This window comes from Halictus rubicundus, chromosome 2 (assembly GCF_050948215.1).
Source record: "Halictus rubicundus isolate RS-2024b chromosome 2, iyHalRubi1_principal, whole genome shotgun sequence".
In the NCBI taxonomy this organism is placed as follows: domain Eukaryota; kingdom Metazoa; phylum Arthropoda; class Insecta; order Hymenoptera; family Halictidae; genus Halictus; species Halictus rubicundus.
This window is the reverse complement of record NC_135150.1, coordinates 439,225-465,221: the sequence shown is the minus strand read 5'-3', so window position 1 is coordinate 465,221 and position 25,997 is coordinate 439,225.

Below are 25,997 nucleotides of genomic sequence, written 5' to 3'. Positions count from 1 at the left end.
TAGGACAGGATAGAGCAGACGATAGAGGATAGGGTAGGATAGAGGATATGATAGAGAATAGGATAGGATAGAGGATCGGATAGGATAGGATAGAGGATAGGATAGGATAGAGGATAGGATAGGATAGAGGATTGGATAGGATAGACGATAGGATAAGATAGAGGATAGGATAGAGTATAGGATAGGATAGAGGGTAGGATAGGATTGAGGATAGGATAGGATAGCGGATAGGATAGGATAGAGTATAGAATAGGAAAGGGGATAGGTTCGGATGGAGGATAGGATAGGAAAGAGGATAGGATAGGATATAGGATAGGATAGGATAGAGCATAGGATAGGATAGAGGATAGTATAGGGTAGATGATAGGATGGGATAGAGGATAGGATATAGGATTGGATAGGGTAGAGGATCGGATAGAATAGAGGATTGGATAGGATAGAGGATAGGATACGATAGAGGATAGGATAGGGGATTGGATAGGATAGAGGATAGGATAGGATAGAGGATAGGATAGGATAGAGGATAGGATAGGATAGAGGATAGGATAGGATAGAGGATAGGATAGGATAGAGGATAGGATAGGATAGACGATATGATAGGATAGAGGATAGGATAGGATAGAGGATAGGATAGGATAGAGGATAGGATAGGATAGAGGATAGGATAGGATAGGGGATAGGATATAGGATTGGATAGGGTAGAGGATCGGATAGGATAGAGGATTGGATATTATAGAGGATAGGATAGGATAGACGATAGGATAGGGGATAGGATAGGATAGAGAATAGGACAGGATAGAGGATTGGATAGGGGATTGGATAGGATAGAGGATAGGAGACGATGGAGGATAGGATAGGATAGAGGATAGGATACTATAGAGGATAGGATACGATAGAGGATAGGATAGGATAGAGGATAGGATAGGATTGAGGATAGGATAGGATAGAGGATAGGATAGGATAGAGGATAGGATAGGATAGAGGATAGGACATAGGATTGTATAGGATAGACGATAGGATAGGATAGAGGATAGAATAGGATAGAGGATAGGATAGAGGATAGGATAGGATAGGATAGAGGATAGAGGATAGGATAGGATAGAGGATAGGATAGGATAGAGGATAGGATAGGATAGAGGATAGGATAGGATAGAGGATAGGATAGGATAGAGGATAGGATAGGATAGAGGATAGGATAGGATAGAGGATAGGATAGGATAGAGGATAGGATAGGATAGAGGATAGGATAGGATAGAGGATAGGATAGGATAGAGGATAGGATAGGATAGAGGATAGAATAGGATAGAGGATAGGATAGGATAGAGGATAGGATAGGATAGAGGATAGGATAGGATAGAGGATAGGATATAGGATTGGATAGGGTAGAGGATCGGATAGGATAGAGGATTGGATAGGATAGAGGATAGGATAGGATAGAGGATAGGATAGGATAGAGGATAGGACATAGGATTGGATAGGATAGACGATAGGATAGGATAGAGGATAGAATAGGATAGAGGATAGGATAGAAGATGGGATAGGATAGAGGATAGGATAGGATAGGGGATAGGGGATAGGATAGGATAGAGGATAGGATAGGATAGAGGATAGGATAGGATACAGGATAGGATAGGATAGATAATAGGATAGAGGATAGGATAGAGCATAGGATAGAGGATAGGATAGAGTATAGGATAGGATAGAGGATAGGATAGGGGATAATGATAGGATAGAGAATAGGATAGGATAGAGGATAGGACAGGGGATTGGATAGGATAGAGGATAGGAGACGATGGAGGATAGGATAGGATAGAGGATAGGATAGGGGATTGGATAGGATAGAGGATAGGATAGGATAGAGGATAGGATAGGATAGAGGATAGGATAGGATCGAGGATAGGATAGGATAGACGATAGGATAGGATAGAGGATAGGATAGGATAGAGGATTGGATATTATAGAGGATAGGATACGATAGAGGATAGGATAGGGGAGAGGATAATATAGAGAATAGGATAGGATAGAGGATTGGATAGGGGATTGGATAGGATAGAGGATAGAATAGGATAGAGGATAGGATAGAGGATAGGATAGAGGATAGGATAGGTTAGAGGATAGGATAGGGTAGGGGATAGGATAGGATAGAGGATAGGATAGAGGATAGGATAGGATAGAGGATAGGATAGGATAGAGGATAGGATAGGATAGAGGATAGGATAGGATAGAGGATAGGATAGGATAGAGGATAGGATAGGGGATTGGATAGAATAGAGGATAGGATAGGATAGAGGATAGGATAGGATAGAGGATAGGATAGGATAGAGGATAGGATAGGATAGGATAGAGGATAGGATAGGATAGACGATAGGATAGGATAGAGGATAGCATAGGATAGAGGATAGGATAGGATAGAGGATAGGATAGGATAGAGGATAGGATATAGGATTGGATAGGGTTGAGGATCGGATAGGATAGAGGATTGGATATTATAGAGGATAGGATAGGATAGAGGATAGGATAGGCGATAGGATAGGATAGAGAATAGGATAGGATAGAGGATAGGATAGGATAGATAATAGGATAGAGGATAGGATAGAGAATAGGATAGAGGATAGGATAGAGGATAGGATAGGATAGAGGATAGGATAGGATAGAGGATAGGATAGGATAGAGGATAGGATAGGATAGAGGATAGGATAGGATAGAGGATAGGATAGGATACAGGATAGGATAGGATAGAGGATAGGATAGGAAAGAGGATAGGATATAGGATTGGATAGGGTAGAGGATCGGATAGGATAGAGGATTGGATAGTGAAAGGATTCGAGAATAAAAGGCTCTGTTTATAACTATAACTGGAAAAACTAAATTAACTTTATTATAAAACACAACGTCTGAGAAACTCTTCTATGACAATACAGCTCGAACGCCGGCCAACGAATAAGAAACAAAACACTGTTCGCTTACCGGTCGCATCATCTGCGCAGCGCTTCCTGCGCAGCGTCTCCACACACACAATATAAATGTACCATATATCTTAACACGCCTCCTTACATTTATATTGCACACTTGATCTCATACATATTTGCTTACTCTACGTTTAATAGTTTCCTAAACTTTTCGAACTTTTCTCTACATAATGCTTTTGTAAATATGTCCGCAATATTTTCGTCCGTTGCAACCTTACATACTTTAATCAAATTTTCTTTTACGCTTTCGTGCACATAATGATAATGGATCTCTATATGCTTAGAGTTTTTTGTAAAATTTCCATAATTCGCAATTTCTATTGCTCCAGAATTGTCCTCAAAAATCTTTACAGGATCACACACTTTGACATTAAAAATATTAATTGACTCTCGTATAAACTTGACTTCACTAACTGCTTCAGATAGTGCTACGTATTCGGCATAAGTAGATGCTTTTGTTACGCTCTTTTGTTTCCTTGATTTCCAATCAATTACATTTCCGTAAAATCTAATAACATACCCGGAGGTGGACTTCCTGTCTACACAGTCATCAGCCCAACTTGCATCTACATAGCAGTCTATAATTTCACAATCTTTATTTCTTTTATAATTCAAACTCAATTCTTTGGTTAAATACAAGTATTTCAATATGCGCATAGCATATTTCCAATGTGTCTCATTATAACTATTTTGATATCGGCTTAAATAATTTACACTATGGCTTACGTCAGGTCTGGTGTTTGAGCTTATATATAATAGAGCACCTATTAAGTTTCTATATTTAATATCCGATTTGCAATTTTCACTCTTTTCTAATTTGAGATCTGTTTCCATAGGAGTACTATACAATTTACTGTTCTGCAGTTGATACTTACTAAATAATGACTCTATATATTTAGTTTGGCTTAACATCATTTCGCCTTTTCGATAGTCATACTTCACACTTATACCGAGATATTCTTTGACTTCACCTAAATCTTTCATTTTGAACTTTTCTGAAAGAGCTTCTTTTATACTCTGAATCTTTCTTTTGCTTTTACCACAAATCAACAAATCGTCTACGTATATTAGTAGATATATAGCTTCTACACCTTTTCCATGAGTATATAAACAATTTTCAACATTACTTTTTCTAAATCCTAAGCCTATTAAGTATTCATCAAAACATTTATACCACGCTCTTGGGCTTTCTCGTATTCCATACAGAGCTTTTAACAATTTACAGACTCTACTTGTTCCATCATTATAACCTTCAGGTTGACTGACATATACTTCTGAGCTTATTTTACAGTTAAGAAATGCTGTAATTACATCCATTTGCTCTATAATAAAACCATACTGGCAACAAAAAGACAACATGACTTTTAAAGTCTGTGCTTTTGCTACAGGAGCGTATATGTCATCAATTACATTTTTCTGTTGAAAGCCTCTTGCAACTAACCTTGCTTTAAATGTATCGTCAGACTTTCTTGCATAAACCCATTTTACATCTATGACTTCTTTTCCTTGTACTCTATCGACTAATTCCCATGTTTTGTTTTCATTTAAACTCTCTATTTCTTTGTTCATAGCTCTTATCCAATTTTTAGAATTTTTACTATTTACCGCCTCCTCAAATGCACATGGAGTGTCTATTCTACAATAGTTTACATAAATATTACTTGAACTATTCTCTGGGTATCTTACTGGACTTTTTCTTTCGCGTGTAGATCTACGTGGAAACTTTAACTCTAGGTTTTCAGTCTTTCTTTTTTCTTCCTTTGGTTCGACAGCATCCTCAAACACATCAACACTTTCATTATCACTATTATCTTCCTCTAGACTAGCATTGCTTTCAATATCATCATTGTAACTAATACCAATACACTTTTCATCCTTTTCTATAATGTTTACATGTCTAGCAACTACTATTTTGTTATTTAAAAGAACCCTATATCCAACATCGCTATATCCCAATAGAATACCCATATCAGCCTTCGCGTCCCATTTAGAAACTCTACACTGTTCTGGCCTTTTTACAAAAACTTTGCTACCATACAAACGTAAATTTTCTACATTTGGTCTTTTTTTGAAGAATATTTCATACGGAGTTTTCTTTTCTATCGTAGACGCTAACGTCCTATTTTTCAAATATGTCGCTGCACAAATTATTTCTGGCCAATATCTTTTATGCACATTTGCCTCTGCTAATAGACAACGTGCCATATTCATTATGGTTCTATTAAATCTCTCTGCAGTACCATTCAGTTCATGTACGTACGTTGGACAGCTGTTTATAATTATTCCCTTTTCTGAAGTAAATTTATAGAATTTGTTATTTAAATATTCTTTACCATTATCGCATCGCAATACTTTAACTTTCTTTTCAGTTAAGTTTTCAACTTCATTAATAAATCGTACTAAACTATCGAATACTTCATCCTTAGATTTTATGCAGTAAACTTTGGCTATTTTACTGTAATCATCGATAAAGGAAACAAAATATTTTTCTCCTTTTAAACCAGTTGTTCGAAAACTACCACAAACATCAGTATGAATGATTTCTAAGATTTCTTTGGCTTTAGTTCTATGATTACTGAAAGGTAGATTATGCATCTTATTCTCAAAGCAGGTCTTGCACTTCATGACTTCTGAACCCAAATCACCCGGAATACCTGTCAACAACTGTTGCTTACTTAATGTATTTAGATAGCCAAAATTTACGTGTCCTAACATTTTATGCCATTTTTCTTTCAAACACATGTTTACTTTATTATTGTTATTGTTGCAATTGACTGTATTTACTATCTTTTCTCTGTTATCTAATATGCTCTTTATCTTGTACGTTCGATTTTCTTTAAACGCTACAGCTATTAACTTATTATTTCCATCTATTATTTTCGCTATATTTCCCGTTGAAATAATCGTATTTTTATCTGTTAATTTTCCAAAACTTATTAAATTTGTATTCATTTTTTCCGCATAGAACACATTGCTCATTATTACTTTATTCCGCTCGCCAAACGCATTAAAATAACTCACTACAGTTCCTATTTTCGTTGCTTGTATATATCTATTATCACCTAAATATATATTGACAGGTTCTTTGAGCACAACACTTTTTTCAAAAAACTTTTCATCGTTGATTATATGATCGGTACACCCGCTATCTAGTAGCCACTCTATTGTATAGTTTTCTAACCTTTTTATCTCACTGTTCTGTGACACGTGCACTGTTGCTACCCAAGCGCTTGCGCCGAATCCGCTCTGCTCATGCGTGCTTGTTCCTTGTCGACCACGGAAACTACCGCGTCCCCTGTCGTTCCTGCTCCTTCCGGCCCTGCCTCGGCTGCGACTACGTGTTGATCCTCGCCATGTTCCACGATTGAAAGCATTATTTCCTGTTTGGCCGCCATCTTGACAGTCACGTGCAATGTGGCCGGGTTTTCCACATTTGAAACAATTTCTCTCTTGTTCCTTTTTCACAGCGAACACGTTAGATCTTGCTTCACCAATGTCATTATTATTTTTCATTTCAGCCAGTTGAATTTTGTTTTTAACATAAGCTGCTGTTTGATCCTCTTCTTTCAGAGTATCTACTAAATCACCAATATAACTGTATTGGCTCGGCAATGTGTTAAGCATATAGTTTAGCTTTTCTTTTTCATTTATTTTTGCACCCGCACTTCTCAATTCATTTATTGATTTTTCGAAGTCACCGAAAAATGTTGCTGTATCGCTATACTTTTCTAACCCCATCTTTTCTATTTTATTTCTACACACTATTTGTAAAGCCGTAGATTCCTTTAAGTATATCTCGTCTAGTTTCTTTATAATACTTCGAGCTGTAGTTTCTTCAGAGACAAATTCCAGTTGTTTATTCGATATGGCGCTATAAATATAATTTATCGCTTTCAAGTCCTTTTCATCCCAGTCTTCTTTTTCGGCTTCCACTTTTTCTCTGGTTATTACTTCTTCACATTTTTTAAGCTTTAGAAACATTGTAATCCTTTTCTTCCACATGGAATAGTCTTCGCCATCGAATACTAGTATCGTGATTTCCTTTTTGTCCATCTTGAATTGTTCTTTGTTCTCGAACGTTCCTTCGTGTTCGAAACCTTTTCTCTTTCACGATACTTTACCACTTAATCAAAAAACAGCCAATTAAACCACGCTCTGCTACCATGAAAGGATTCGAGAATAAAAGGCTCTGTTTATAACTATAACTGGAAAAACTAAATTAACTTTATTATAAAACACAACGTCTGAGAAACTCTTCTATGACAATACAGCTCGAACGCCGGCCAACGAATAAGAAACAAAACACTGTTCGCTTACCGGTCGCATCATCAGCGCAGCGCTTCCTGCGCAGCGTCTCCACACACACAATATAAATGTACCATATATCTTAACAGATAGGATAGAGGATAGGATAGGATAGAGGATAGGACATAGGATTGGATAGGATAGACGATAGGATAGGATAGAGGATTGAATAGGATAGAGGATAGGATAGAAGATGGGATAGGATAGAGGATAGGATAGGATAGGGGATAGGATAGGGGATAGGATAGGATAGAGGATAGGATAGGATAGAGGATAGGATAGGATAGATAATAGGATAGAGGATAGGATAGAGAATAGGATAGAGGATAGGATAGAGGATAGGATAGGATAGAGGATAGGATAGGATAGAGGATAGGATAGGATAGAGGATAGGATAGGATAGAGGATAGGATAGGATAGGATAGAGGATAGGATAGGATAGACGATAGGATAGGATAGAGGATAGCATAGGATAGAGGATAGGATAGGATAGAGGATAGGATAGGATAGAGGATAGGATATAGGATTGGATAGGGTTGAGGATCGGATAGGATAGAGGATTGGATATTATAGAGGATAGGATAGGATAGAGGATAGGATAGGCGATAGGATAGGATAGAGAATAGGATAGGATAGAGGATTGGACAGGGGATTGGATAGGATAGAGGATAGGAGACGATGGAGAATAGAATAGGATAGAGGATAGGATAGGATAGAGGATAGGATAGGATAGAGGATAGGATAGGATAGAGGATAGGATAGGATAGAGGATAGGATAAGATAGAGGATAGGATAGCATAGAGGATAGGATAGGATAGAGGATAGGATATAGGATTGGATAGGGTAGAGGATCGGATAGTATAGAGGATTGGATAGGATAGAGGATAGGACATACGATTGGATAGGATAGACGATAGTTTAGGATAGAGGATAGGATGGGATAGGGGATAGGATAGGATAGAGGATAGGATAGGATAGAGGATAGGATAGGATAGATAATAGGATAGAGGATAGGATAGAGGATAGGATAGAGGATAGGATAGAGGATCGGATAGCATAGGATAGAGAATCGGATAGGATAGGATTGAGGATAGGATAGGATAGAGGATAGGATAGGAGACTGGATAGGATAGAGGATAGGATAGGATAGAGGATAGGATAGGATTGAGGATAGGATAGGATAGAGGATAGGATAGGATAGAGGATAGGATATAGGATTGGATAGGGTAGAGGATCGGATAGGATAGAGGATTGGATAGGATAGAGGATAGGATAGGATAGAGGATAGGACATAGGATTGGATAGGATAGACGATTGGATAGGATAGAGGATAGAATAGGATAGAGGATAGGATAGAGGATAGGATAGGATAGAGGATAGGATAGGATAGGGGATAGGATAGGATAGAGGATAGGAAAGGATAGAGGATAGGATAGGATAGTGGATAGGACAGGATAGAGCAGACGATAGAGGATAGGATAGGATAGAGGATATGATAGAGAATAGGATAGGATAGAGGATCGGATAGGATAGGATACAGGATCGGATAGGATAGGATAGAGGATAGGATAGGATAGAGGATAGGATAGAGGATAGGATAGGATTGAGGATAGGATATTATAGATGATAGGATAGATGATAGGATAGCAAAGAGGATAGGATAGAGGATTGGATAGGATAGATAATGGGATAGAGAATGGGATAGAGGATAGGATAGAGGATAGGATAGAGGATTGGATAGTATAAAGGATAGGAGAGGATAGAGAATAGGATAGGATTGAGGATAGGATAGGATAGCGGATAGGATAGGATAGAGGATAGGATAGGATAGAGGATACGATAGGATAGAGGATAGGATAGGATAGAGGATATGATAGGATAGATGATAGGGTAGGATAGCGGATAGAATAGGATAGAGGATAGGATCGGATGGGTGATAGGATAGGATAGAGGATAGTATAGGATAGAGAATAGGATAGGATAGAGGATAGGATAGGATAGAGAATAGGATAGGATAGAGGATAGGATATAGGATTGGATAGGGTAGAGGATCGGATAGGATAGAGGATAGGATAGGATAGAGGATAGGATAGGATAGAGGATAGGATATAGGATTGGATAGGGTTGAGGATCGGATAGGATAGAGGATTGGATATTATAGAGGATAGGATAGGATAGAGGATAGGATAGGCGATAGGATAGGATAGAGAATAGGATAGGATAGAGGATTGGACAGGGGGTTGGATAGGATAGAGGATAGGAGACGATGGAGGATAGAATAGGATAGAGGATAGGATAGGATAGGATAGAGGATAGGATAGGATAGAGGATAGGATATAGGATTGGATAGGGTAGAGGATCGGATAGGATAGAGGACTGGATAGGATAGAGGATAGGATAGGATAGAGGATAGGATAGGATAGATAATAGGATAGAGGATAGGATAGAGAATAGGATAGAGGATAGGATAGAGGATAGGATAGGATAGAGGATAGGATAGGATAGAGGATAGGATAGGATAGAGGATAGGATAGGATAGAGGATAGCATAGGATAGAGGATAGGATAGGATAGAGGATAGGATAGGATAGAGGATAGGATATAGGATTGGATAGGGTTGAGGATCGGATAGGATAGAGGATTGGATATTATAGAGGATAGGATAGGATAGAGGATAGGATAGGCGATAGGATAGGATAGAGAATAGGATAGGATAGAGGATTGGACAGGGGATTGGATAGGATAGAGGATAGGAGACGATGGAGGATAGAATAGGATAGAGGATAGGATAGGATAGAGGATACGATAGGATAGAGGATAGGATAGGATAGAGGATAGGATAGGATAGAGGATAGGATAGGATAGAGGATAGGATAGCATAGAGGATAGGATAGGATAGAGGATAGGATATAGGATTGGATAGGGTAGAGGATCGGATAGTATAGAGGATTGGATAGGATAGAGGATAGGACATACGATTGGATAGGATAGACGATAGTTTAGGATAGAGGATAGAATAGGATAGAGGATAGGATGGGATAGGGGATAGGATAGGATAGAGGATAGGATAGGATAGAGGATAGGATAGGATAGATAATAGGATAGAGGATAGGATAGAGGATAGGATAGAGGATAGGATAGAGGATCGGATAGCATAGGATAGACAATCGGATAGGATAGGATTGAGGATAGGATAGGATAGAGGATAGGATAGGAGACTGGATAGGATAGAGGATAGGATAGGATAGAGGATAGGATAGGATTGAGGATAGGATAGGATAGAGGATAGGATAGGATAGAGGATAGGATAGGATAGAGGATAGGGTAGAGGATCGGATAGGATAGAGGATTGGATCGGATAGAGGATAGGATAGGATAGAGGATAGGACATAGGATTGGATAGGATAGACGATTGGATAGGATAGAGGATAGAATAGGATAGAGGATAGGATAGAGGATAGGATAGGATAGAGGATAGGATAGGATAGGGGATAGGATAGGATAGAGGATAGGAAAGGATAGAGGATAGGATAAGATAGTGGATAGGACAGGATAGAGCAGACGATAGAGGATAGAATAGGATAGAGGATATGATAGAGAATAGGATAGGATAGAGGATCGGATAGGATAGGATAGAGGATCGGATAGGATACGATAGAGGATAGGATAGGATAGAGGATAGGATAGAGGATAGGATAGAGGATAGGATAGGATTGAGGATAGGATATTATAGATGATAGGATAGATGACAGGATAGCAAAGAGGATAGGATAGAGGATTGGATAGGATAGATAATGGGATAGAGGATGGGATAGAGGATAGGATAGAGGATAGGATAGAGGATTGGATAGTATAAAGGATAGGAGAGGGTAGAGGATAGGATAGGATTGAGGATAGGATAGGATAGCGGATAGGATAGGATAGAGGATAGGATAGGATAGAGGATACGATAGGATAGAGGATAGGATAGGATAGAGGATATGATAGGATAGATGATAGGGTAGGATAGCGGATAGAATAGGATAGAGGATAGGATCGGATGGGTGATAGGATAGGATAGAGGATAGTATAGGATAGAGAATAGGATAGGATAGAGGATAGGATAGGATAGAGAATAGGATAGGATAGAGGATAGGATATAGGATTGGATAGGGTAGAGGATCGGATAGGATAGAAGATTGGATAGGATAGAGGATAGGATAGGGTAGAGGATAGGATAAGGGACAGGATAGGATAGAGAATAGGATAGGATAGAGGATTTGATAGGGGATTGGATAGGATAGAGGATAGGAGACGATGGAGGATAGGATAGGATAGAGGATAGGATAGGATAGAGGATAGGATACGATAGAGGATAGGATAGGATAGAGGATAGGATCGGATAGAGGATAGGATAGGATAGAGGATTGGATGGGATAGACGATAGGATAGGATAGAGGATAGGATAGGATAGAGGATAGGATAGGATAGAGGATAGGATAGGATAGAGGATAGGATATAGGATTGGATAGGGTAGAGGATCGGATAGGATAGAGGATTGGATAGGATAGAGGATAGAATAGGATAGAGGATAGGATAGAGGATAGGATAGGATAGAGGATAGGATAGGATAGGGGATAGGATAGGATAGAGGATAGGAAAGGATTGAGGATAGGATATTATAGATGATAGGATAGATGATAGGATAGCAAAGAGGATAGGATAGAGGATTGGATAGGATAGATAATGGGATAGAGGATGGGATAGAGGATAGGATAGGATAGAGGATAGGATAGGATAGGCGATAGGATAGGATAGAGAATAGGATAGGTTAGAGGATTGGACAGGGGATTGGATAGGATAGAGGATAGGAGACGATGGAGGATAGAATAGGATAGAGAATAGGATAGGATAGAGGATACGATAGGATAGAGGATAGGATAGGATAGAGGATAGGATAGGATAGAGGATAGGATAGGATAGAGGATAGGATAGCATAGAGGATAGGATAGGATAGAGGATAGGATATAGGATTGGATAGGGTAGAGGATCGGATAGTATAGAGGATTGGATAGGATAGAGGATAGGACATACGATTGGATAGGATAGACGATAGTTTAGGATAGAGGATAGAATAGGATAGAGGATAGGATGGGATAGGGGATAGGATAGGATAGAGGATAGGATAGGATAGAGGATAGGATAGGATAGATAATAGGATAGAGGATAGGATAGAGGATAGGATAGAGGATAGGATAGAGGATCGGATAGCATAGGATAGACAATCGGATAGGATAGGATTGAGGATAGGATAGGATAGAGGATAGGATAGGAGACTGGATAGGATAGAGGATAGGATAGGATAGAGGATAGGATAGGATTGAGGATAGGATAGGATAGAGGATAGGATAGGATAGAGGATAGGATAGGATAGAGGATAGGGTAGAGGATCGGATAGGATAGAGGATTGGATCGGATAGAGGATAGGATAGGATAGAGGATAGGACATAGGATTGGATAGGATAGACGATTGGATAGGATAGAGGATAGAATAGGATAGAGGATAGGATAGAGGATAGGATAGGATAGAGGATAGGATAGGATAGGGGATAGGATAGGATAGAGGATAGGAAAGGATAGAGGATAGGATAAGATAGTGGATAGGACAGGATAGAGCAGACGATAGAGGATAGAATAGGATAGAGAATATGATAGAGAATAGGATAGGATAGAGGATCGGATAGGATAGGATAGAGGATCGGATAGGATAGGATAGAGGATAGGATAGGATAGAGGATAGGATAGAGGATAGGATAGAGGATAGGATAGGATTGAGGATAGGATATTATAGATGATAGGATAGATGACAGGATAGCAAAGAGGATAGGATAGAGGATTGGATAGGATAGATAATGGGATAGAGGATGGGATAGAGGATAGGATAGAGGATAGGATAGAGGATTGGATAGTATAAAGGATAGGAGAGGATAGAGGATAGGATAGGATTGAGGATAGGATAGGATAGCGGATAGGATAGGATAGAGGATAGGATAGGATAGAGGATACGATAGGATAGAGGATAGGATAGGATAGAGGATATGATAGGATAGATGATAGGGTAGGATAGCGGATAGAATAGGATAGAGGATAGGATCGGATGGGTGATAGGATAGGATAGAGGATAGTATAGGATAGAGAATAGGATAGGATAGAGGATAGGATAGGATAGAGAATAGGATAGGATAGAGGATAGGATATAGGATTGGATAGGGTAGAGGATCGGATAGGATAGAGGATTGGATAGGATAGAGGATAGGATAGGGTAGAGGATAGGATAAGGGACAGGATAGGATAGAGAATAGGATAGGATAGAGGATTTGATAGGGGATTGGATAGGATAGAGGATAGGAGACGATGGAGGATAGGATAGGATAGAGGATAGGATAGGATAGAGGATAGGATACGATAGAGGATAGGATAGGATAGAGGATAGGATCGGATAGAGGATAGGATAGGATAGAGGATTGGATGGGATAGACGATAGGATAGGATAGAGGATAGGATAGGATAGAGGATAGGATAGGATAGAGGATAGGATAGGATAGAGGATAGGATATAGGATTGGATAGGGTAGAGGATCGGATAGGTTAGAGGATTGGATAGGATAGAGGATAGAATAGGATAGAGGATAGGATAGAGGATAGGATAGGATAGAGGATAGGATAGGATAGGGGATAGGATAGGATAGAGGATAGGAAAGGATTGAGGATAGGATATTATAGATGATAGGATAGATGATAGGATAGCAAAGAGGATAGGATAGAGGATTGGATAGGATAGATAATGGGATAGAGGATGGGATAGAGGATAGGATAGGATAGAGGATAGGATAGGATAGAGGATATGATAGGATAGATGATAGGGTAGGATAGCGAATAGAATAGGATAGAAGATAGGATCGGATGGGTGATAGGATAGGATAGAGGATAGTATAGGATAGAGAATAGGATAGGATAGAGGATAGGATAGGATAGAGAATAGGATAGGATAGAGGATCGGATAGGATAGGATAGAGGATCGGATAGGATAGGATAGAGGATAGGATAGGATAGAGGAGAGGATAGAGGATAGGATAGGATAGAGGATAGTATAGAGGATAGGATAGGATTGAGGATAGGATATTATAGATGATAGGATAGATGATAGGATAGCAAAGAGGATAGGATAGAGGATTGGATAGGATAGATAATGGGATAGAGGATGGGATAGAGGATAGGATAGAGGATAGGATAGAGGATTGGATAGTATAAAGGATAGGAGAGGATAGAGGATAGGATAGGATTGAGGATAGGATAGGATAGCGGATAGGATAGGATAGAGGATAGGATAGGATAGAGGATACGATAGGATAGAGGATAGGATAGGATAGACGATATGATAGGATAGATGATAGGGTAGGATAGCGGATAGAATAGGATAGAGGATAGGATCGGATGGGTGATAGGATAGGATAGAGGATAGTATAGGATAGAGAATAGGATAGGATAGAGGATAGGATAGGATAGAGAATAGGATAGGATAGAGGATAGGATATAGGATTTAATAGGGTAGAGGATCGGATAGGATAGAGGATTGGATAGGATAGAGGATAGGATAGGGTAGAGGATAGGATAAGGGACAGGATAGGATAGAGAATAGGATAGGATAGAGGATTTGATAGGGGATTGGATAGGATAGAGGATAGGAGACGATGGAGGATAGGATAGGATAGAGGATAGGATAGGATAGAGGATAGGATACGATAGAGTATAGGATAGGATAGAGGATAGGATCGGATAGAGGATAGGATAGGATAGAGGATTGGATAGGATAGACGATAGGATAGGATAGAGGATAGGATAGGATAGAGGATAGGATAGGATAGAGGATAGGATAGGATAGAGGATAGGATATAGGATTGGATAGGGTAGAGGATCGGATAGGATAGAGTATTGGATATTATATAGGATAGGATAGGATACAGGATAGGATAGGGGATAGGATAGGATAGAGAATAGGATAGGATAGAGGATTGGATAGGGGATTGGATAGGATAGAGGATAGGAGACGATGGAGGATAGGATAGGATAGAGGATAGGATAGGATAGAGGATAGGATAGGATAGAGGATAGGATAGGATAGAGGATAGGATCGGATAGAGGATAGGATAGGATAGAGGATTGGATAGGATAGACGATAGGATAGGATAGAGGATAGGATAGGATAGAGGATAGGATAGGATAGAGGATAGGATAGGATAGAGGATAGGATATAGGATTGGATAGGTTAGAGGATCGGATAGGATAGAGGATTGGATAGGATAGAGGATAGGAAAGGATAGAGGATAGGATAAGATAGTGGATAGGACAGGATAGAGCAGACGATAGAGGATAGAATAGGATAGAGGATATGATAGAGAATAGGATAGGATAGAGGATCGGATAGGATAGGATAGAGGATCGGATAGGATAGGATAGAGGATAGGATAGGATAGAGGATAGGATAGAGGATAGGATAGAGGATAGGATAGGATTGAGGATAGGATATTATAGATGATAGGATAGATGACAGGATAGCAAAGAGGATAGGATAGAGGATTGGATAGGATAGATAATGGGATAGAGGATGGGATAGAGGATAGGATAGAGGATAGGATAGAGGATTGGATAGTATAAAGGATAGGAGAGGATAGAGGATAGGATAGGATTGAGGATAGGATAGGATAGCGGATAGGATAGGATAGAGGATAGGATAGGATAGAGGATACGATAGGATAGAGGATAGGATAGGATAGAGGATATGATAGGATAGATGATAGGGTAGGATAGCGGATAGAATAGGATAGAGGATAGGATCGGATGGGTGATAGGATAGGATAGAGGATAGTATAGGATAGAGAATAGGATAGGATAGAGGATAGGATAGGATAGAGAATAGGATAGGATAGAGGATAGGATATAGGATTGGATAGGGTAGAGGATCGGATAGGATAGAGGATTGGATAGGATAGAGGATAGGATAGGGTAGAGGATAGGATAAGGGACAGGATAGGATAGAGAATAGGATAGGATAGAGGATTTGATAGGGGATTGGATAGGATAGAGGATAGGAGACGATGGAGGATAGGATAGGATAGAGGATAGGATAGGATAGAGGATAGGATACGATAGAGGATAGGATAGGATAGAGGATAGGATCGGATAGAGGATAGGATAGGATAGAGGATTGGATAGGATAGACGATAGGATAGGATAGAGGATAGGATAGGATAGAGGATAGGATAGGATAGAGGATAGGATAGGATAGAGGATAGGATATAGGATTGGATAGGGTAGAGGATCGGATAGGATAGAGGATTGGATAGGATAGAGGATAGAATAGGATAGAGGATAGGATAGAGGATAGGATAGGATAGAGGATAGGATAGGATAGGGGATAGGATAGGATAGAGGATAGGATAGGATAGCGGATAGGATAGGATAGAGGATAGGATAGGATAGAGGATACGATAGGATAGAGGATAGGATAGGATAGAGGATATGATAGGATAGATGATAGGGTAGGATAGCGGATAGAATAGGATAGAGGATAGGATCGGATGGGTGATAGGATAGGATAGAGGATAGTATAGGATAGAGAATAGGATAGGATAGAGGATAGGATAGGATAGAGAATAGGATAGGATAGAGGATAGGATATAGGATTGGATAGGGTAGAGGATCGGATAGGATAGAGGATTGGATAGGATAGAGGATAGGATAGGGTAGAGGATAGGATAAGGGACAGGATAGGATAGAGAATAGGATAGGATAGAGGATTTGATAGGGGATTGGATAGGATAGAGGATAGGAGACGATGGAGGATAGGATAGGATAGAGGATAGGATAGGATAGAGGATAGGATACGATAGAGGATAGGATAGGATAGAGGATAGGATCGGATAGAGGATAGGATAGGATAGAGGATTGGATAGGATAGACGATAGGATAGGATAGAGGATAGGATAGGATAGAGGATAGGATAGGATAGAGGATAGGATAGGATAGAGGATAGGATATAGGATTGGATAGGGTAGAGGATCGGATAGGATAGAGTATTGGATATTATAGAGGATAGGATAGGATACAGGATAGGATAGGGGATAGGATAGGATAGAGAATAGGATAGGATAGAGGATTGGATAGGGGATTGGATAGGATAGAGGATAGGAGACGATGGAGGATAGGATAGGATAGAGGATAGGATAGGATAGAGGATAGGATAGGATAGAGGATAGGATAGGATAGAGGATAGGATCGGATAGAGGATAGGATAGGATAGAGGATTGGATAGGATAGACGATAGGATAGGATAGAGGATAGGATAGGATAGAGGATAGGATAGGATAGAGGATAGGATAGGATAGAGGATAGGATATAGGATTGGATAGGGTAGAGGATCGGATAGGATAGAGGATTGGATATTATAGAGGATAGGATAGGATACAGGATAGGATAGGGGATAGGATAGGATAGAGAATAGGATAGGATAGAGGATTGGATAGGGGATTGGATAGGATAGAGGATAGGAGACGATGGAGGATAGGATAGGATAGAGGATAGGATAGGATAGAGGATAGGATAGGATAGAGGATAGGATAGGATAGAGGATAGGATAGGATAGAGGATAGGATAGGATAGAGGATAGGATAGGATAGAGGATAGGACATAGGATTGTATAGGATAGACGATAGGATAGGATAGAGGATAGAATAGGATAGAGGATAGGATAGAGGATAGGATAGAGGATAGGATATAGGATTGGATAGGGTAGAGGATCGGATAGGATAGAGGATTGGATAGGACATAGGATAGGATAGGATTGAGGATAGGATAGGATAGAGGATAGGATAGGATAGAGGATAGGATACGATAGAGGATAGGATAGGATAGAGGATAGGATCGGATAGAGGATAGGATAGGATAGAGGATTGGATAGGATAGACGATAGGATAGGATAGAGGATAGGATAGGATAGAGGATAGGATAGGATAGAGGATAGGATAGGATAGAGGATAGGATATAGGATTGGATAGGGTAGAGGATCGGATAGGATAGAGTATTGGATATTATAGAGGATAGGATAGGATACAGGATAGGATAGGGGATAGGATAGGATAGAGAATAGGATAGGATAGAGGATTGGATAGGGGATTGGATAGGATAGAGGATAGGAGACGATGGAGGATAGGATAGGATAGAGGATAGGATAGGATAGAGGATAGGATAGGATAGAGGATAGGATAGGATAGAGGATAGGATCGGATAGAGGATAGGATAGGATAGAGGATTGGATAGGATAGACGATAGGATAGGATAGAGGATAGGATAGGATAGAGGATAGGATAGGATAGAGGATAGGATAGGATAGAGGATAGGATATAGGATTGGATAGGGTAGAGGATCGGATAGGATAGAGGATTGGATATTATAGAGGATAGGATAGGATACAGGATAGGATAGGGGATAGGATAGGATAGAGAATAGGATAGGATAGAGGATTGGATAGGGGATTGGATAGGATAGAGGATAGGAGACGATGGAGGATAGGATAGGATAGAGGATAGGATAGGATAGAGGATAGGATAGGATAGAGGATAGGATAGGATAGAGGATAGGATAGGATAGAGGATAGGATAGGATAGAGGATAGGATAGAATAGAGGATAGGACATAGGATTGTATAGGATAGACGATAGGATAGGATAGAGGATAGAATAGGATAGAGGATAGGATAGAGGATAGGATAGAGGATAGGATATAGGATTGGATAGGGTAGAGGATCGGATAGGATAGAGGATTGGATAGGACATAGGATAGGATAGGATTGAGGATAGGATAGGATAGAGGATAGGATAGGATAGAGGATAGGATAGGATAGAGGATAGGATAGGACATAGGATAGGATAGGATTGAGGATAGGATAGGATAGAGGATAGGATAGGATAGAGGATAGGATAGGATAGAAGATAGGATAGGATAGAAGATAGGACATAGGATTGTATAGGACATAGGATTGTATAGGATAGAGGATAGGATAGGATAGGATAGAGAATAGGATAGGATAGAGGATAGGATAGGATAGAGGATAGGATAGGATAGAGGATAGGATAGGATAGAGGATAGGATAGGATAGAGGATAGGATAAAGGATAGGATAGGATAGAAGATAGGATAGGATAGAGGATAGGATATAGGATTGGATAGGGTAGAGGATCGGATAGGATAGAGGATTGGATATTATAGAGGATAGGATAGGATAGAGGATAGGATAGGGGATAGGATAGGATAGAGGATAGGATAGGATAGAGGATAGGACATAGGATTGAATAGGATAGACGATAGGATAGGATAGAGGATAGAATAGGATAGAGGATAGGATAGAGGATAGGATAGGTTAGAGGATAGGATAGGATAGGGGATACGATAGGATAGAGGATAGGATAGGATAGAGGATAGGATAGGATAGAGGATAGGATAGGATAGAGAATAGGATAGGATAGAGGATAGGATAGGATAGAGAATAGGATAGGATAGAGGATAGGATATAGGATTGGATAGGGTAGAGGATCGGATAGGATAGAGGATTGGATAGGATAGAGGATAGGATAGGGTAGAGGATAGGATAAGGGACAGGATAGGATAGAGAATAGGATAGGATAGAGGATTTGATAGGGGATTGGATAGGATAGAGGATAGGAGACGATGGAGGATAGGATAGGATAGAGGATAGGATAGGATAGAGGATAGGATACGATAGAGGATAGGATAGGATAGAGGATAGGATCGGATAGAGGATAGGATAGGATAGAGGATTGGATAGGATAGACGATAGGATAGGATAGAGGATAGGATAGGATAGAGGATAGGATAGGATAGAGGATAGGATAGGATAGAGGATAGGATATAGGATTGGATAGGGTAGAGGATCGGATAGGATAGAGGATTGGATAGGATAGAGGATAGAATAGGATAGAGGATAGGATAGAGGATAGGATAGGATAGAGGATAGGATAGGATAGGGGATAGGATAGGATAGAGGATAGGAAAGGATTGAGGATAGGATATTATAGATGATAGGATAGATGATAGGATAGCAAAGAGGATAGGATAGAGGATTGGATAGGATAGATAATGGGATAGAGGATGGGATAGAGGATAGGATAGGATAGAGGATAGGATAGGATAGAGGATATGATAGGATAGATGATAGGGTAGGATAGCGGATAGAATAGGATAGAGGATAGGATCGGATGGGTGATAGGATAGGATAGAGGATAGTATAGGATAGAGAATAGGATAGGATAGAGGATAGGATAGGATAGAGAATAGGATAGGATAGAGGATTGGATAGGGGATTGGATAGGATAGAGGATAGGAGACGATGGAGGATAGGATAGGATAGAGGATAGGATAGGATAGAGGATAGGATAGGATAGAGGATAGGATAGGATAGAGGATAGGATCGGATAGAGGATAGGATAGGATAGAGGATTGGATAGGATAGACGATAGGATAGGATAGAGGATAGGATAGGATAGAGGATAGGATAGGATAGAGGATAGGATAGGATAGAGGATAGGATATAGGATTGGATAGGGTAGAGGATCGGATAGGATAGAGGATTGGATATTATAGAGGATAGGATAGGATACAGGATAGGATAGGGGATAGGATAGGATAGAGAATAGGATAGGATAGAGGATTGGATAGGGGATTGGATAGGATAGAGGATAGGAGACGATGGAGGATAGGATAGGATAGAGGATAGGATAGGATAGAGGATAGGATAGGATAGAGGATAGGATAGGATAGAGGATAGGATAGGATAGAGGATAGGATAGGATAGAGGATAGGATAGGATAGAGGATAGGACATAGGATTGTATAGGATAGACGATAGGATAGGATAGAGGATAGAATAGGATAGAGGATAGGATAGAGGATAGGATAGAGGATAGGATATAGGATTGGATAGGGTAGAGGATCGGATAGGATAGAGGATTGGATAGGACATAGGATAGGATAGGATTGAGGATAGGATAGGATAGAGGATAGGATAGGATAGAGGATAGGATACGATAGAGGATAGGATAGGATAGAGGATAGGATCGGATAGAGGATAGGATAGGATAGAGGATTGGATAGGATAGACGATAGGATAGGATAGAGGATAGGATAGGATAGAGGATAGGATAGGATAGAGGATAGGATAGGATAGAGGATAGGATATAGGATTGGATAGGGTAGAGGATCGGATAGGATAGAGTATTGGATATTATAGAGGATAGGATAGGATACAGGATAGGATAGGGGATAGGATAGGATAGAGAATAGGATAGGATAGAGGATTGGATAGGGGATTGGATAGGATAGAGGATAGGAGACGATGGAGGATAGGATAGGATAGAGGATAGGATAGGATAGAGGATAGGATAGGATAGAGGATAGGATAGGATAGAGGATAGGATCGGATAGAGGATAGGATAGGATAGAGGATTGGATAGGATAGACGATAGGATAGGATAGAGGATAGGATAGGATAGAGGATAGGATAGGATAGAGGATAGGATAGGATAGAGGATAGGATATAGGATTGGATAGGGTAGAGGATCGGATAGGATAGAGGATTGGATATTATAGAGGATAGGATAGGATACAGGATAGGATAGGGGATAGGATAGGATAGAGAATAGGATAGGATAGAGGATTGGATAGGGGATTGGATAGGATAGAGGATAGGAGACGATGGAGGATAGGATAGGATAGAGGATAGGATAGGATAGAGGATAGGATAGGATAGAGGATAGGATAGGATAGAGGATAGGATAGGATAGAGGATAGGATAGGATAGAGGATAGGATAGGATAGAGGATAGGACATAGGATTGTATAGGATAGACGATAGGATAGGATAGAGGATAGAATAGGATAGAGGATAGGATAGAGGATAGGATAGAGGATAGGATATAGGATTGGATAGGGTAGAGGATCGGATAGGATAGAGGATTGGATAGGACATAGGATAGGATAGGATTGAGGATAGGATAGGATAGAGGATAGGATAGGATAGAGGATAGGATAGGATAGAGGATAGGATAGGACATAGGATAGGATAGGATTGAGGATAGGATAGGATAGAGGATAGGATAGGATAGAGGATAGGATAGGATAGAAGATAGGATAGGATAGAAGATAGGACATAGGATTGTATAGGACATAGGATTGTATAGGATAGAGGATAGGATAGGATAGGATAGAGAATAGGATAGGATAGAGGATAGGATAGGATAGAGGATAGGATAGGATAGAGGATAGGATAGGATAGAGGATAGGATAGGATAGAGGATAGGATAAAGGATAGGATAGGATAGAAGATAGGATAGGATAGAGGATAGGATATAGGATTGGATAGGGTAGAGGATCGGATAGGATAGAGGATTGGATATTATAGAGGATAGGATAGGATAGAGGATAGGGTAGGGGATAGGATAGGATAGAGGATAGGATAGGATAGAGGATAGGACATAGGATTGAATAGGATAGACGATAGGATAGGATAGAGGATAGAATAGGATAGAGGATAGGATAGAGGATAGGATAGGTTAGAGGATAGGATAGGATAGGGGATACGATAGGATAGAGGATAGGATAGGATAGAGGATAGGATAGGATAGAGGATAGGATAGGATAGAGGATTGGATAGGATAGACGATAGGATAGGATAGAGGATAGGATAGAGTATAGGATAGGATAGAGGATAGGATAGGATTGAGGATAGGATAGGATAGCGGATAGGATAGGATAGAGGATAGGATAGAGGATAGGATAGGATAGAGGATAGGAGACGATGGAGGATAGGATAGGATAGAGGATAGGATAGGATAGAGGATAGGATAGGATAGAGGATAGGATAGGATAGAGGATAGGATAGGATAGAGGATAGGACACAGGATTGTATAGGATGGACGATAGGATAGGATAGAGGATAGGATAGGATAGAGGATAGGATAGGATAGAGGATAGGATAGGATAGAGGATAGGATAGGATAGAGGATAGGATAGGATAGAGGATAGGATAGGATAGAGGATAGGATAGGATAGAGGATATCATATAGGATTGGATAGGGTAGAGGATCGGATAGGATAGAGGATTGGATAGGACATAGGATAGGATAGGATTGAGGATAGGATAGGATAGAGGATAGGATAGGATAGAGGATAGGATAGGATAGAGGATAGGATAGGATAGTAGATAGGATAGGATAGAGGATAGGATAGGATAGAGCATAGGATAGGATAGAGGATAGGATAGGATAGAGGATAGGATAGAATAGAGGATAGGATAGGAAAGAGGATAGGATAGGATAGAGGTTAGGATAGGATAGAGGATAGGATAGTATAGAGGATAGGATAGGATAGAGGATATCATATAGGATTGGATAGGGTAGAGGATCGGATAGGATAGAGGATTGGATAGGACATAGGATAGGATAGGATTGAGGATAGGATAGGATAGAGGATAGGATAGGATAGAGGATAGGATAGGATAGAGGATAGGATAGGATAGTAGATAGGATAGGATAGAGGATAGGATAGGATAGAGCATAGGATAGGATAGAGGATAGGATAGGATAGAGGATAGGATAGAATAGAGGATAGGATAGGAAAGAGGATAGGATAGGATAGAGGTTAGGATAGGATAGAGGATAGGATAGTATAGAGGATAGGATAGGATAGAGGATAGGATAGGATAGAGGATAGGATAGGATAGAGGATAGGATAGGATAGAGGATAGGATATAGGATTGGATAGGGTAGAGGATCGGATAGGATAGAGGATTGGATAGGATAGAGGATAGGATAGGATAGAGGATCGGATAGGATAGAGGATTGGATAGCACATAGGATAGGATAGGATTGAGGATAGGATAGGATAGAGGATAGGATAGGATAGAGGATAGGATAGGATAGAGGATAGGATAGGACATAGGATAGGATAGGATTGAGGATAGGATAGGATAGAGGATAGGATAGGATAGAGGATAGGATAGGATAGAAGATAGGATAGGATAGAAGATAGGACATAGGATTGTATAGGATAGAGGATAGGATAGGATAGAGGATAGGATAGGATAGAGAATAGGATAGGATAGAGGATAGGATAGGATAGAGGATAGGATAGGATAGAGGATAGGATAGGATAGAGGATAGGATAGGATAGAGGATAGGATAAAGGATAGGATAGGATAGAAGATAGGATAGGATAGAGGATAGGATATAGGATTGGATAGGGTAGAGGATCGGATAGGATAGAGGATTGGATATTATAGAGGATAGGATAGGATAGAGGATAGGATAGGGGATAGGATAGGATAGAGGATAGGATAGGATAGAGGATAGGACATAGGATTGAATAGGATAGACGATAGGATAGGATTGAGGATAGAATAGGATAGAGGATAGGATAGGTTAGAGGATAGGATAGGATAGGGGATACGATAGGATAGAGGATAGGATAGGATAGAGGATAGGATAGGATAGAGGATAGGATAGGATAGAGGATTGGATAGGATAGACGATAGGATAGGATAGAGTATAGGATAGGATAGAGGATAGGATAGGATTGAGGATAGGATAGGATAGCGGATAGGATAGGATAGAGGATAGGATAGAGGATAGGATAGGATAGAGGATAGGATAGGATAGAGGATAGGAGACGATGGAGGATAGGATAGGATAGAGGATAGGATAGGATAGAGGATAGGATAGGATAGAGGATAGGATCGGATAGAGGATAGGATAGGATAGAGGATTGGATAGGATAGACGATAGGATAGGATAGAGGATAGGATAGGATAGAGGATAGGATAGGATAGAGGATAGGATAGGATAGAGGATAGGATATAGGATTGGATAGGGTAGAGGATCGGATAGGATAGAGGATTGGATATTATAGAGGATAGGATAGGATACAGGATAGGATAGGGGATAGGATAGGATAGAGAATAGGATAGGATAGAGGATTGGATAGGGGATTGGATAGGATAGAGGATAGGAGACGATGGAGGATAGGATAGGATAGAGGATAGGATAGGATAGAGGATAGGATAGGATAGAGGATAGGATAGGATAGAGGATAGGATAGGATAGAGGATAGGATAGGATAGAGGATAGGATAGGATAGAGGATAGGACATAGGATTGTATAGGATAGACGATAGGATAGGATAGAGGATAGAATAGGATAGAGGATAGGATAGAGGATAGGATAGAGGATAGGATATAGGATTGGATAGGGTAGAGGATCGGATAGGATAGAGGATTGGATAGGACATAGGATAGGATAGGATTGAGGATAGGATAGGATAGAGGATAGGATAGGATAGAGGATAGGATAGGATAGAGGATAGGATAGGACATAGGATAGGATAGGATTGAGGATAGGATAGGATAGAGGATAGGATAGGATAGAGGATAGGATAGGATAGAAGATAGGATAGGATAGAAGATAGGACATAGGATTGTATAGGACATAGGATTGTATAGGATAGAGGATAGGATAGGATAGGATAGAGAATAGGATAGGATAGAGGATAGGATAGGATAGAGGATAGGATAGGATAGAGGATAGGATAGGATAGAGGATAGGATAGGATAGAGGATAGGATAAA